An 11,965-nucleotide genomic window follows, 5' to 3' on the forward strand; every position below is an offset into this window, starting at 1 on the left:
AAGGTTGAGGCATCCAGGATTATTTTGATTGATTTGTCTTTCAAACCAAAGATAATGCTTTTGCCAGGAAAATTCTCTTAAAAGCCTAAGGATTCCCTATGGATCATTAAGGGTTACCATGTTAGACAAAAGCTACACGCACAAATGTTTTAAAAACAGGCATAGTTCTACTTTTATCTGAATCACATACTGTGAGACAGTGACCTTGCAAAGCTTCAAAATATTAATAGACATTATTGCTTTTTGAGGTGTCAGTAAAATATCTTAGACACACAGCCTGTAAATATGTATACTGATGTTACACTGTAAGAGTCCAAATTTTTATCTGAGTCTTGAGTCTAATTCTTACTTAGCGAGTCTTTTGCCATTTAGAAGGACTAGGATTTAGAAATGATTTTGTTTCAATCTAGCATATCGTGGCTTTACATTTCCTCTAGATTCTGCTAAAAAAAGGGGGGGGCTATACTTTTTTTAACAGATTTTGTTTCTCATATTTTATCATAGGATGTTAGAAAAAGCCAGTTGGCTGTTTGTACATCCTGCATGGGTACTTCCCCAGGCAATCTACAAGTACCATAATTATCCTTTGTATTCTTTTATATAATATATTTATTCCTTTTACATAATGTCAGAGTTTATGAACTTTCTCTCACTGCATATCAAGTGTCCCTACATTTTCCAACTTCCAATAGTGGTTTTCCTCTTTTGTCTTCTCAAGACCCAAAAGGTCTTTCTGTATTCTTCTGATCATCTCATCCCAAAAATCAAAATCATTTTCTTTAGGGTCTTTTGACTGCAATTTTCCATTAACGTATCACCATTAACTGGTCCTAGACCATAACCATACTCACTGACATAACACTTACCCATTTGGCATTGGCATATTCCTGGTAATTGTTTTCTGACAGATTCCCTTTTGAGTTGTTAGTAGTCTCTACAAAATAATGTCAGCTGAGTAGTCTAGGGATATCACTGATAATCACACATAACAATGTGTAAAAATCCCTTGTATCATACAAGGGATTATAATTGAGGTTAATTGATCTTTGGTATTTTCTTCTTTGAAATATTTCTTCTTTCTTTTTTGTTATGTGCTTCCCCCAGAGGTATAAAGATCAAGATGTTAGCACTTTTTTCCCCCTGAAACATAATATAACACATTGTGCAATTTTCCTCCCTGTGTCTACTATATTCACTATAAAATTGATTAGGGTTCATAATACATAATGATGAAACAAGAAAATTTATTTAGATATGTTTAAGGGATGCCATTATAGAGTGAATGTTTTTATCACCCCTAAATTCCTAAATTTATGTATTGAAGTTCCAATGCACATTGTAATAGTATTTGAAGGTGGAGTTTTCAGAATAATTAGGATTAGATGAGATTATTAGAATGGAGTCTTTATCATAGATTTAGTGTCCTTATAATAAGAGACAAGTATCTCCTCTCTCTCTCTCTCTCTCTCTCTCTCTTTCTCTTTCTCTCACTGTTTTTCTGTACCAAGTAAATAAGTAACTCTAAATTTTAAACCATAATATTAATATGAAAAATTGATGTAAAACACTATTTTTTATTTCCAATGCAAGACAGAACATCAGTCAAACAAGACAAAACAAAACAAAAAGAAAACAAAAACAAGATATGGAAATTCTAATTGAGAGATTTTTAGCGCAGCTAAAATTTCACTAAAGGCAATAATATAGTTATAGAAGAAATGCATTATTTAAAAAAATGTTTTACAGAGTATAGAAACAGAAAAGAGATATTGCAAAACACAGATAGGTAGAGTCAACCAACCTGGAGAAGAACAGCCATCTTTCAGAACTACAATCTCATCTGCAAAGCTATACTGCTTGAAAATGTTGATGCATTAATACAACCAGTATAATTCCATTCATCATCACAGAAACTGTAGACTATATACTCTTTCCTACCAATTAATGTTCTGGTATGACTTGACCTTCCCTGGAATAACCACTTAGAGTTAATCAAGCTGACATTACTATTACAGTTAATTGGTAGGCATTATTTTTTATTGAAAAATAAAAAGTTGACATTTTGTTTTATTTCTATCTCTGTGAATTTGTTTAATGTAATTATTCCATGGAATGATGAGCTTATTTTTGTCTTGCTTAACCAAAACATCTTGGACGCTACTTAGGTAGATACTTGCAATAATGCTACTTTGTAAGTTTCTTGGCATCTACGCAAAAGTCAACCATTTTTCATAAGGATTTTCTGATCATTTCTTTCATTAAAAAAGAAGAAGAAAACTCATTAGATTTCAAAAGGGAGGAAGAAAAGACAAGTTGCTATTTGGGTTCTTCTGGTATGTTGATTTCATAGAAAGACAAAATTCAGAGGGATGACAAAGACATATACTTCTCAGTAATTTTTAAAATTTATTTTATATAAATATAAATGAATTTATTGCTATTATTGCAAAAATCATAGTCATATCTTTGTTTTTCAGAATAGAAATAAAGAAAACTCAAAATAAAAATCACCAATAATTTTATTCTCATAGACACCAATTGCAATTTATAAGTTCTTGTTTTTTTTTTTTTTCACATTTTAAAAGGATGAGTTTATTAGGAAAACAAAAAAGGAAAAAAAAAAAAAACCTACATAATCACAGGCTGGCAGGGAGAAGAGCTTCCTGTGAGTATCTCTATATACTGACCTTAATGTAGATGAACATGGTTATATTATATTCCAGAAGGTAAGACAAATTAATTATACATTCACCTAATTTATTTTTATTTATTATCCTTCTGTATATACATCATTTAAAAATTTTTAAATTTACTTGTGTTATCTAACTCTGTTAATGTAAATGACATTTTAAACATTGTGATACACACAGTAGAAAGTCTTTAATTGACTTTCACCTAATTTGACAGAGTGGTGCTTTCAATTATCTTGAAGTAAGTACTGGCTGATGCTTAAACAAAATGTTTGTGGCTAATTGGTTGCTGTTTAGTCTGCATGTGTACATACATTTCTAGGAGTTAGTGAGTTATTGCTTTGTGTCCATACCAATTATTCTAGTTATAATATTTTTAATAACCAATTAATTATATTTAAAATTAAGAAAACTGGTGAAATAGTGTGAAGGATATATAGGCAAGACGCTAATTGAAATGAGTCATACAAAGAAAGACAAATATCTTTTGATCTCACTTATATGTGGAATATCTGGGGCCTCTCTGATGGCACAGGCAGTTGAGCGCCGCGCTGTGAAGCTGTCTGCAGCCTCGCAGCGCATGTTCAATCCTGGCCAGCTAGCGAGAATCCCACATGGCGCGGCAGACCTCTCCTGTCGTGCCTGCCGCTCCCCTCGGCAGTGTATTTCAGTCAGTCTGCCTGTTGTTCCCCACTCTATCTCTGGTGAATTCTCTCACCCTCCCGCACATCTGGTCTGTACCCCTGATCTTGTATAAATAAATAAATAAATCTTAAAAAAAATATGTGGAATATCTCAAATATAAAAATAAATTAAAAAAAAAAAAAAACAAGATACAGAGAACAATTTGGTGATTGTCAGAGTTGAGGGCTGAGGCTTGGAACTAGATTAAGAGAGTCAAAAAGAACAAACTTTCAGTTAAAAGATAATTTAGCCCTGGGCATGGAATGCATAGCATGACAGCTAAAGCTGATAAGAGCATATTTGAAATTTGCTAACAGATATCTCAGAAGTTCTCATCACAAAATAAAAAAAATGTGCATTATGTATAGTGACAGATAAACAACATGTTTTGCCAACCATTTCACAATATATACAATTATAGAGTCATCATGATATAAAACTAACATTAATATAATATATATCAAGGATACCTCAGTAAAGATTAATAAATGACAACTGATCTCCTCTGACTTAAAAGGAAAAAAATAACAAAACTGGTGAGGTAACTATGAAAGATATATGACTTGGAAATCCTATTAAGTTAAATCAACAATAGAAAATTGCTACATAAGTATCTACAGGAAAGACATTATTAAAGCGTTGATAACAATTTTAAAAGTGTCCCAGCATTCCTTGCTTTAACTTCAGGATAACTTTTTTTTTTTTTAAGATTTATTTATTTATACAAGAGCTGGAGTATAGGCCAGAGATGTGTGGGGGGGGGGGTTGGGGCAGACAGACTGATATACACTCCTGAGGGGAGCAGCAGGCGAGACAGGAGAGGTCTGCTGCGCCATGTGAGTTGCTCCCTGGCCGGCTGGGGATCGGACTCATGCTGCAGAGGCTGTGCACTGCTTCAAAGTGCAGTGCTTAACCCCTTGCGCCACCAGGGAGACCCAGCTTCAGGATACTTTAAAGTGTTTGGTAAAAGGAATCACAGCCTACATATAAGTGTAATTTTTGTACAAAAAAGAGAAAGCAAAGCAGGGGTAGGGCCCATGATTGTTATATTTGCAAAGAATTTACACACAAAGCAGCAGCCTTGGTCCTATACCTAAGAGCTGGCGAATAAACACGTTATTTGCTTTTGCCTAAAATAAAATTGTTAAGGACTGTCGAATGTTAGGAATGTCAAATACCTATTCAATTAACCTACTGATTACTGATCCAAATTATGTCAGACAAGAGAGCTTCTAGTGTTGCCAAATTGTCCTCCAGAAAGTTCCAGCAGATGCACACTCCCAGGAGCAGTTCATGGAAATGCCTCTTTCCCAGTGCCTGCCAAATCCCAGCATTTGCATAGTGGAACATTTGTATCTTGGATGAATAAAAGATAGTTACCTTTTTTATTATGAACTTTATCTCTAATAAAAATTTACAATAACATGTTTATACAGGTGATCATACTTTTGAATTATTTAATTATTTTTGTTTTCCTATTATTTATGAGTTCATTTTATATTAAACCTTTATTTTATAATATATAATAATTTTTCAAATGCTTTTTCTGTATCTATTAAGATAATCATGTGTGATTTTTATCTTTCATTATGTTAATGTGACGTCACATTCATCGATTTGTGTGTGTTAATGCTTTCTTTCATCCCAGGACTGAATTATACATCATCATGGTGTATGATTTTAATTACCGTTCGTTTTGTTGAGAAAATTTTATCTATATGTACTATTCAGTGGTTTCCTTTACTTGTAGTGCCTTTATCTAGTTTTGGTATCAATAATGTTAACCTTATAAAATGATTTTGTGATTGGTCTCTTCAGTTTTTGAAAAAAATTTGAGAATGATTGATAACAGTTCTTTCACATGTTTGGTATAATTCACCTGTGAAATCTTCTGGTCCTACGCATTGCATTATTGGGATTTTATTTGTCATTATGTTAATGAGGTCATCTTCATTTTCAATATTGCATATGATTGAGGGAATCACACCTCTACAAATGTATATTATTATATCACACTCAACTTCAGGGCCAAATATCCCCCGTTTTAATCTAGTAGGCCCCTCTGTGTTGTCTCCATTCCCCATCACCTCCCACTCTGGCAGCTTCTCAGGATAGCCAAGGTAACTGCCAGCAGTCCTGGGTCCTTCAATTCCCTGCCCTCCCAGTAGCTAGTATTCTTTTAAAGAGCAACTGCAGTGGGCTAAGTGCAGATGGGAATTAGAATGGGATTTGTGGCTGATAGAGGTGAAACTAGGTACCCTTCGGACAAACCTCCCAGTTTTTCATAGAGGCAAGAAAGAGGGTCCGCCCCCCACCCAATTAGACTGTGTGTATTTCACAGGGATTCCAAGTTCAACCATGGCTTCTAGTTTCGGGGTGTGGGGTGATAATGGATCCTCCCCACTTCTGTGTTATATTATAGAGATGCATACCCCCTCAACTGGACCTTCCTCTACTATTCCTCAATCCAACACAGGCTGCAGTAACTGTGCACTCCTATGCCATTGTGTTTGCAGCTCTGCTTTCCCAGTTCCACAAACACATTGAGTTTCGGAGAACCTTCTTGGTTAGTGAAGGAGCATGGGTCAGCAGTCATCGTCCAGTGATAAGGAAAGATGGATGAGATATTAAGTTGTTTACTGAAAGAGGTTAGGGAGATATTTTCCTGATGTCTTTACTCCGCCATGTTTTCTGGGAGTCCTGTGGGATGTGTTTGATTACTGATTCTATCTTGTTAGCATTATTAGCTGTTCAGATTTTCTGTTTTTTCATGATCCAATCTTAGTAGGTTGCATGTTTCTAGGAATTCATCTATTTATTGTAATTTGTCCAATTTGGTAATATGTAGTTAATCATAGTAGTCTGTTATAAATAAAAATCAAATTAGCATCAGTTTCTCCACAATAGCAGAGGCTGCAAGACAACATTGAAATAATATTAATAGAAGAGAAACAACTTAGAATTATGTATCCAGCTAGCTGCCATTCAGATAGATGTGATAAAAATACTCTCAGGCATACAAGTCTGAAAAAGCTTGCCAAAAGAAGAACCACATTGAAAATGATTGGATGTGAGTAACTAAATGAGAGGCCTGAAAGATACTCTAAGGAATATTTACAAATATATCATATACCAATTTATGGTATATATTATGGCATAGGGATATACACACACACACACACACACACACACTGACTGCAACTTTGTATCACCAACTGGGTTTTGGTATAGTAGCAGCCTAGAATACAATCTGTTCATTCAGACTATAACATTAATGTAATAAACTGAAAATTAAATCATGAATAATGGCCAATAGTATCAGTGTTCTTAAAGAAATGAGCAGGATGAGCAGTTATCTCTTTCCTTAGTTGTTGTGTTTTTTGTTTGTTTGTTTGTTTGCAAGAGGTATTTTGTGAAGAGTGAGAGAACTGCCCTCAAATAATTTTCCTTGGTAAATTTTTAGATCTTTGTAGTCTAGTGGTTAAAGTGAAGACAGATAAGGAATATATAAGGACGGTCATATCAATAATGGAAGAACAATGGATTTATAGTAATAATTTTTGAGGAAGCTATGTCACACTTTACTTTCTCTATAAAGTTTCTAAATTGTTCTCAGAGTTGTTATAATATTGTGGACAATAATAGATACATTGCCTCTAATTGGTATGCTCCAATAAAGACTTAATAACTGAAAAAAATGTTTCTGAGATAATCTAAGAAATGAAAAAGTTGTGGGAAAAACAGTTTTGAATCTCATTCCAAATTATATACCAAAATGTTATAGGGTAAAATAAGGATGCTTCTCCTTATAATATGTTTTTTAAACACGTGAGAATGAGAATTCTATGAAATAATGGATCAAAATCTAGATAGTATAGAAATAACACGTAGTGAGTTTTTACTTTCCATTCATATTGTTTCTAAAAAATAGATAGCCATATGTTATGATTTGTCTTGTGCATGAAAAAGGATGCAAATCATTTATAGCAGTTATAGAGTTTGAATTACCAATTCTGAAATTTCAAGCCACAGTTGAATTCATATAGCATTTTTTTGATGTAGAAGTCAGAGTCAACCCAAAAGTTTGTGTTAAGGGAATTCTGATACCTTTAATTTAAAAATTCCATAAAATTTGGGGGTAATTAACTTGAAACTACTAATAATCCTTTAAGCAGTTGAAGTACTTACAGTGTTTTTTTAGTAAGTTTTTAAATGAAATGTCACAGTGACACAAGACTAGCTTTGTAGCTCTTTTCTTTGAGATTTGTATAATTTATATACAAATCCAAATATCTAATCTGTCACATTTGATTTTCTCTAGAAAACAATTGAATGCAATATCTTCACTTTCAGGAATTAATTTAACTTTGAGTTGCATTTTATATCTACAGTTTAGGTAATTCCAAATCAATAATATTAAATAAATTATATAATTTGTTCTTTATCTTCTTCAAAGAAGGTGAAGATAATATAATCCATATATAGAATATATTAAATCAAATGGTCTGATAAATGTATCAGACCAATAAATATATCAGTAAAAATAAATATATGATGCTGCCTAGCATTAACATTGTGAAATTTAAGATTTTTAATTTTTTTACAATGTGATTATAAAGAGTTAACATATTTTAGTGGAATATAATGCTTTTACATTTCACTGATCAATTTAGATGGCAATATTTATGAGTCATTGGAGATCTAGGCAACTAAGCCTTAGCTTTCTTAGTTATGAAAGAGAAGGCACAGTAGTTCATTCCTTAAAAGTTATTCTGAAAATGATTAGGAAGGACAAAGTACAGAGGATTTTCAGGGCACTGAAAATATTCTGTATGACATTTTAATGATGGATACATGTCATTATACATTTGTGCAAGCTCATAGTGTCATTACCACTGTCAGTGTGGGTTAAAGAATTGTAACAAATGTGCCACTCTAATGGGGGATTTTGATAATGAGGTTGCTAGGCATGTGTAGGATAAGTAGTATAAAGTAAATCTCTATACCTCCTTGCAGTTTTGGCTATGGATCTAAAATTGCTTCAAAAGCAGTCTTAATAAATATATTTTTTAAAAAGTGAACTGGAACATGTATCAATTATGGTTTCCTATGAGCGGGCTACTAGCTGGACACTCATGGACAACTGTGACCTATTTGCTATCTTCAAATTACAGCAGAAAATTCCTTGACTGCCTACAGAGTACAGTCCCATCACGAGGCAGGCCTGGGATGCCTAGGTCGCTGTTGACCTGATTATATGACTATCTCCATGGTTGTCTCAGGATAACTCTACCTGTGATAATACTTCACTAAAGCAGATGTCTTTTGACATATGGTCATAATATCCCTTCTCTGTTCCTCGTAAAACCTTGCCTCCATTCCTATCCCATCCTCTGGACCTTATTCCTCATACCATTGTCACATGATCAGCTTTCACTAGCCTGTATGATTTCAACAAATGACACATAAACTTCCACTCAAGCAGCAGAGTCTTGCCTTGCAAACCTGCTTCACAACTGCTGTCTCCCTCAACCTGTTCCCTCTGCAAAGTTCCTGTTACAACACTTAATGAACCTGTAACATTGAGTGAGTGCATTTTGTGACCAAATATTAAAAGTGCAAGAGGCTTTCCATGGGGAGGAGGAGAACAAGGATTTATTCACAGGGGGAGTGGAAAAGGAAGAACAGAGAAAACAAAAGAAAGAAAATGTATTGGCCAGCAAGCCAGATGCTGTCTGTCCTACCCCAGATAACATGGTGGTGCAGAGAGTGAGTCCAAGCAGGAGCCTGCCATGCTAGGTGGCAGCTGGCCACTTATCATAGGAAGCAGAAGTTGCACATACAAGCAGGCAGCTGGCTGCTCAGCAGGGCCAGCTGAGACTGGCAATATGAAAGAAGGGGGTGGTTCACCTATTAGAAGCTGAGCCCTGAGACCCAACACTGGCATAGACAGAGGGAGCCGGCTGGAACCCAGAGACTGGAGAGCGAGCAACACCATCCACCAAGAGCATGAGCCTGCCTATGTTCTTGCGTTTTAAAGTCTTCAGGGTCATTCTGTTTCTCCCCTCTTTCCCAGCTGCCCTCATTCTGGAAGTCTTAGGGTAGAACAGAAAGCTCCACCTTCCACAGGTGGGCACTTATCAGCACAGATTGAAGAGGGCAGGGGGAGGCTCCTGTACCACTGTGCTGTGCAACCTGCTCATCTTCCCAGACACTCCAGGACGAAATCTTCCTGGCAGTCGACCATGCAGTGCATCAGAATGTGGAGGCGCCTCAGGCAACTCTGGGGGACAAGTACAGGGACCCCACTATCCCATATGTCCTCTGCCTCCAGGATCTCAGGCTGTCAGCAGGATGTCACTTGGCCAGAGCTCAAAGGGGGTGGAGCCCAGAGCTGGTGTTCGGCACTCATCCCTGAGTGAAAGCCAGCAGATGAGAGCCAAGAGGAGATGCCCAGTGCCTGCTACAAGGACTTCAGCAGCCTTGCAGGGAGCACAGGAGGTGCTACCTGAGCTTTCTCCATATTAAAAGGAAAGAGGAGGGCTTCCATGGTGGCACAATGGGTTAAGTCTCAGCACTGTGACGCTATCAGCAGCCACTGCAACCTGAGTTCAATCCCCAGCCAGGGAGCCAACCCACATGGCACAGAGGGCATATACCAGGGCGTATACCCCAGGTCTTGTATGCATAAATAAACAAATTATTTGAAAAAAGGAAAATCAACTAAACCAAAGTAATGCATTTCCTACTTCAGTGATGGAAAAACTCATTTCAAATGTATTTAAAATATGCAGCTATAAAATAATTGCATTAGGATTGTTTATGTAAAAGTTGTTACATTGTTATCTTTATTAATACCGTAGACTACACAAATATTACATAGTATATATTATATATAACTTACATCGTCCATTACATACATAACTTTATATAGTTACAAATACATAAAATCCAAATGTTCTTTTATATCAAAGTTTTTATTTTTCTTTTCAAGTATATTTTATTTTTTTTGTCCAGCTTTCAACAATGTGTACTTTATGAGTATATAGTGGAAAATAGCTTCTGATAAACAAATAAAAATGATTTTGTCATGTTATCATGGGGCACATGAGATATTTCCTTTTTAAAATAGAATAGGAGGGCTTCCCTGGTGGCGCAGATGTTGAGCGCTGGGTTGCGAAGCTGCCCACAGCCTCTGCAGCACTGGTTCGATCCCCGGCCACCAGGTGAGGGTCCCACATGGCGCACAGACCTCTCCTGCAGCCTGCTGCTCCCCTCAGCAGTGTACTTCGTCAGTCTGCCGGCTCTGCTCTACCCTCTGGCTCTGGTGAATTCTCTCACCCTCCCGCGCTTCCGACTATACCCAATGCTTGTATAAATAAATAAATAAATCTTAAAAAAAATAAAATAGGATAGGAAAGGTAAATCACAACTTAAATCAATTTTTATATTTTAACAATTGTATTAGAAAACACTTATGCATCATGTTTAATGTATTAAATCATGTTAACTGAAAAAATGAGAATTAACTCATTTAAAATGATCTCAATCATCCATCCCTCAAGATTTTAATGCTTATTTTTAAACAGGATAAATAACAAGGCAATATATCAGTGTCATTTGCACAACTGATTCATTCTAAAGCTTATAATATATTACTCATCTTTTTTATTTGTCACATATTGTACAGATTTATTAGCTTTATTTTCATTACTAATTTTTCACTATATCCTTAGCCACTTAAATTCACATTACTTTCATGTTGTTAATAATAAATTGTCAACCATTAAATAAAACACACATTGAATACTCCTACATTATAATATATTAGCAAACAATTACAGATAAAATATTCCAAAGATGAGGTGACAATAAAAATCATCTTGGGAAAATAAGATTTCTCAAGACAAAAAAGTTATTTATAATTAATATCACAATCTTGATTGGACAGTTTATTTGCTACTTGGATTCAAGATGACTGACACCTTTATTGATAAATTTCTTTTTTCAAAATGTGTATCTCCTTAAGCTAAAAGCTTTTATATTGGTTAGTCTAGACTAGCTGAAAACAGCTTCAGGGTAAAATGTTTAAACCAAAATCAATATTGAGGTGACTGTTGTTGATAAATAATTCTTTGATGACCTCCACCACTCTCAATGACTTTTTTTCCTTGCTTGGAAAATAAAGCACAGGGGCTAAGGATATTCACTGTCAAATATTCCATGGCTCCTGGAGGTCAACAGAAAAATGAAGTTAGTCAAAGGGATGCTACAAGTTTATGTAGCAGACTAGCAGATTTAGGTTATGTTTATGTGACATTTATTTAATAAGAAAGGCCAAGCAGAATGATAAATGCCTTTCACTGTGTCTATGCAGAAATGGGTTTATAAACAAGCACCTGCCATAAATCACAAAAACAGCTTTGTCAAAAGTAACTAGAGACTAGATGCATCTTTATAATTACCCAAGACATCTTGTGTCCTGCTTTCACGTCTTCGTCTCTCTTCTTACTCCAAATATTTTATCCTACTTGAAACCTGAAGTATTTGCATTTCATTTGGGTTTATGCCCAAAATGTATTTAGGTAACA

This window comes from Talpa occidentalis, unplaced genomic scaffold, assembly GCF_014898055.3.
Source record: "Talpa occidentalis isolate TD23 unplaced genomic scaffold, MPIMG_talOcc4v2.1 talOcc4.3, whole genome shotgun sequence".
Lineage (NCBI taxonomy): Eukaryota > Metazoa > Chordata > Mammalia > Eulipotyphla > Talpidae > Talpa > Talpa occidentalis.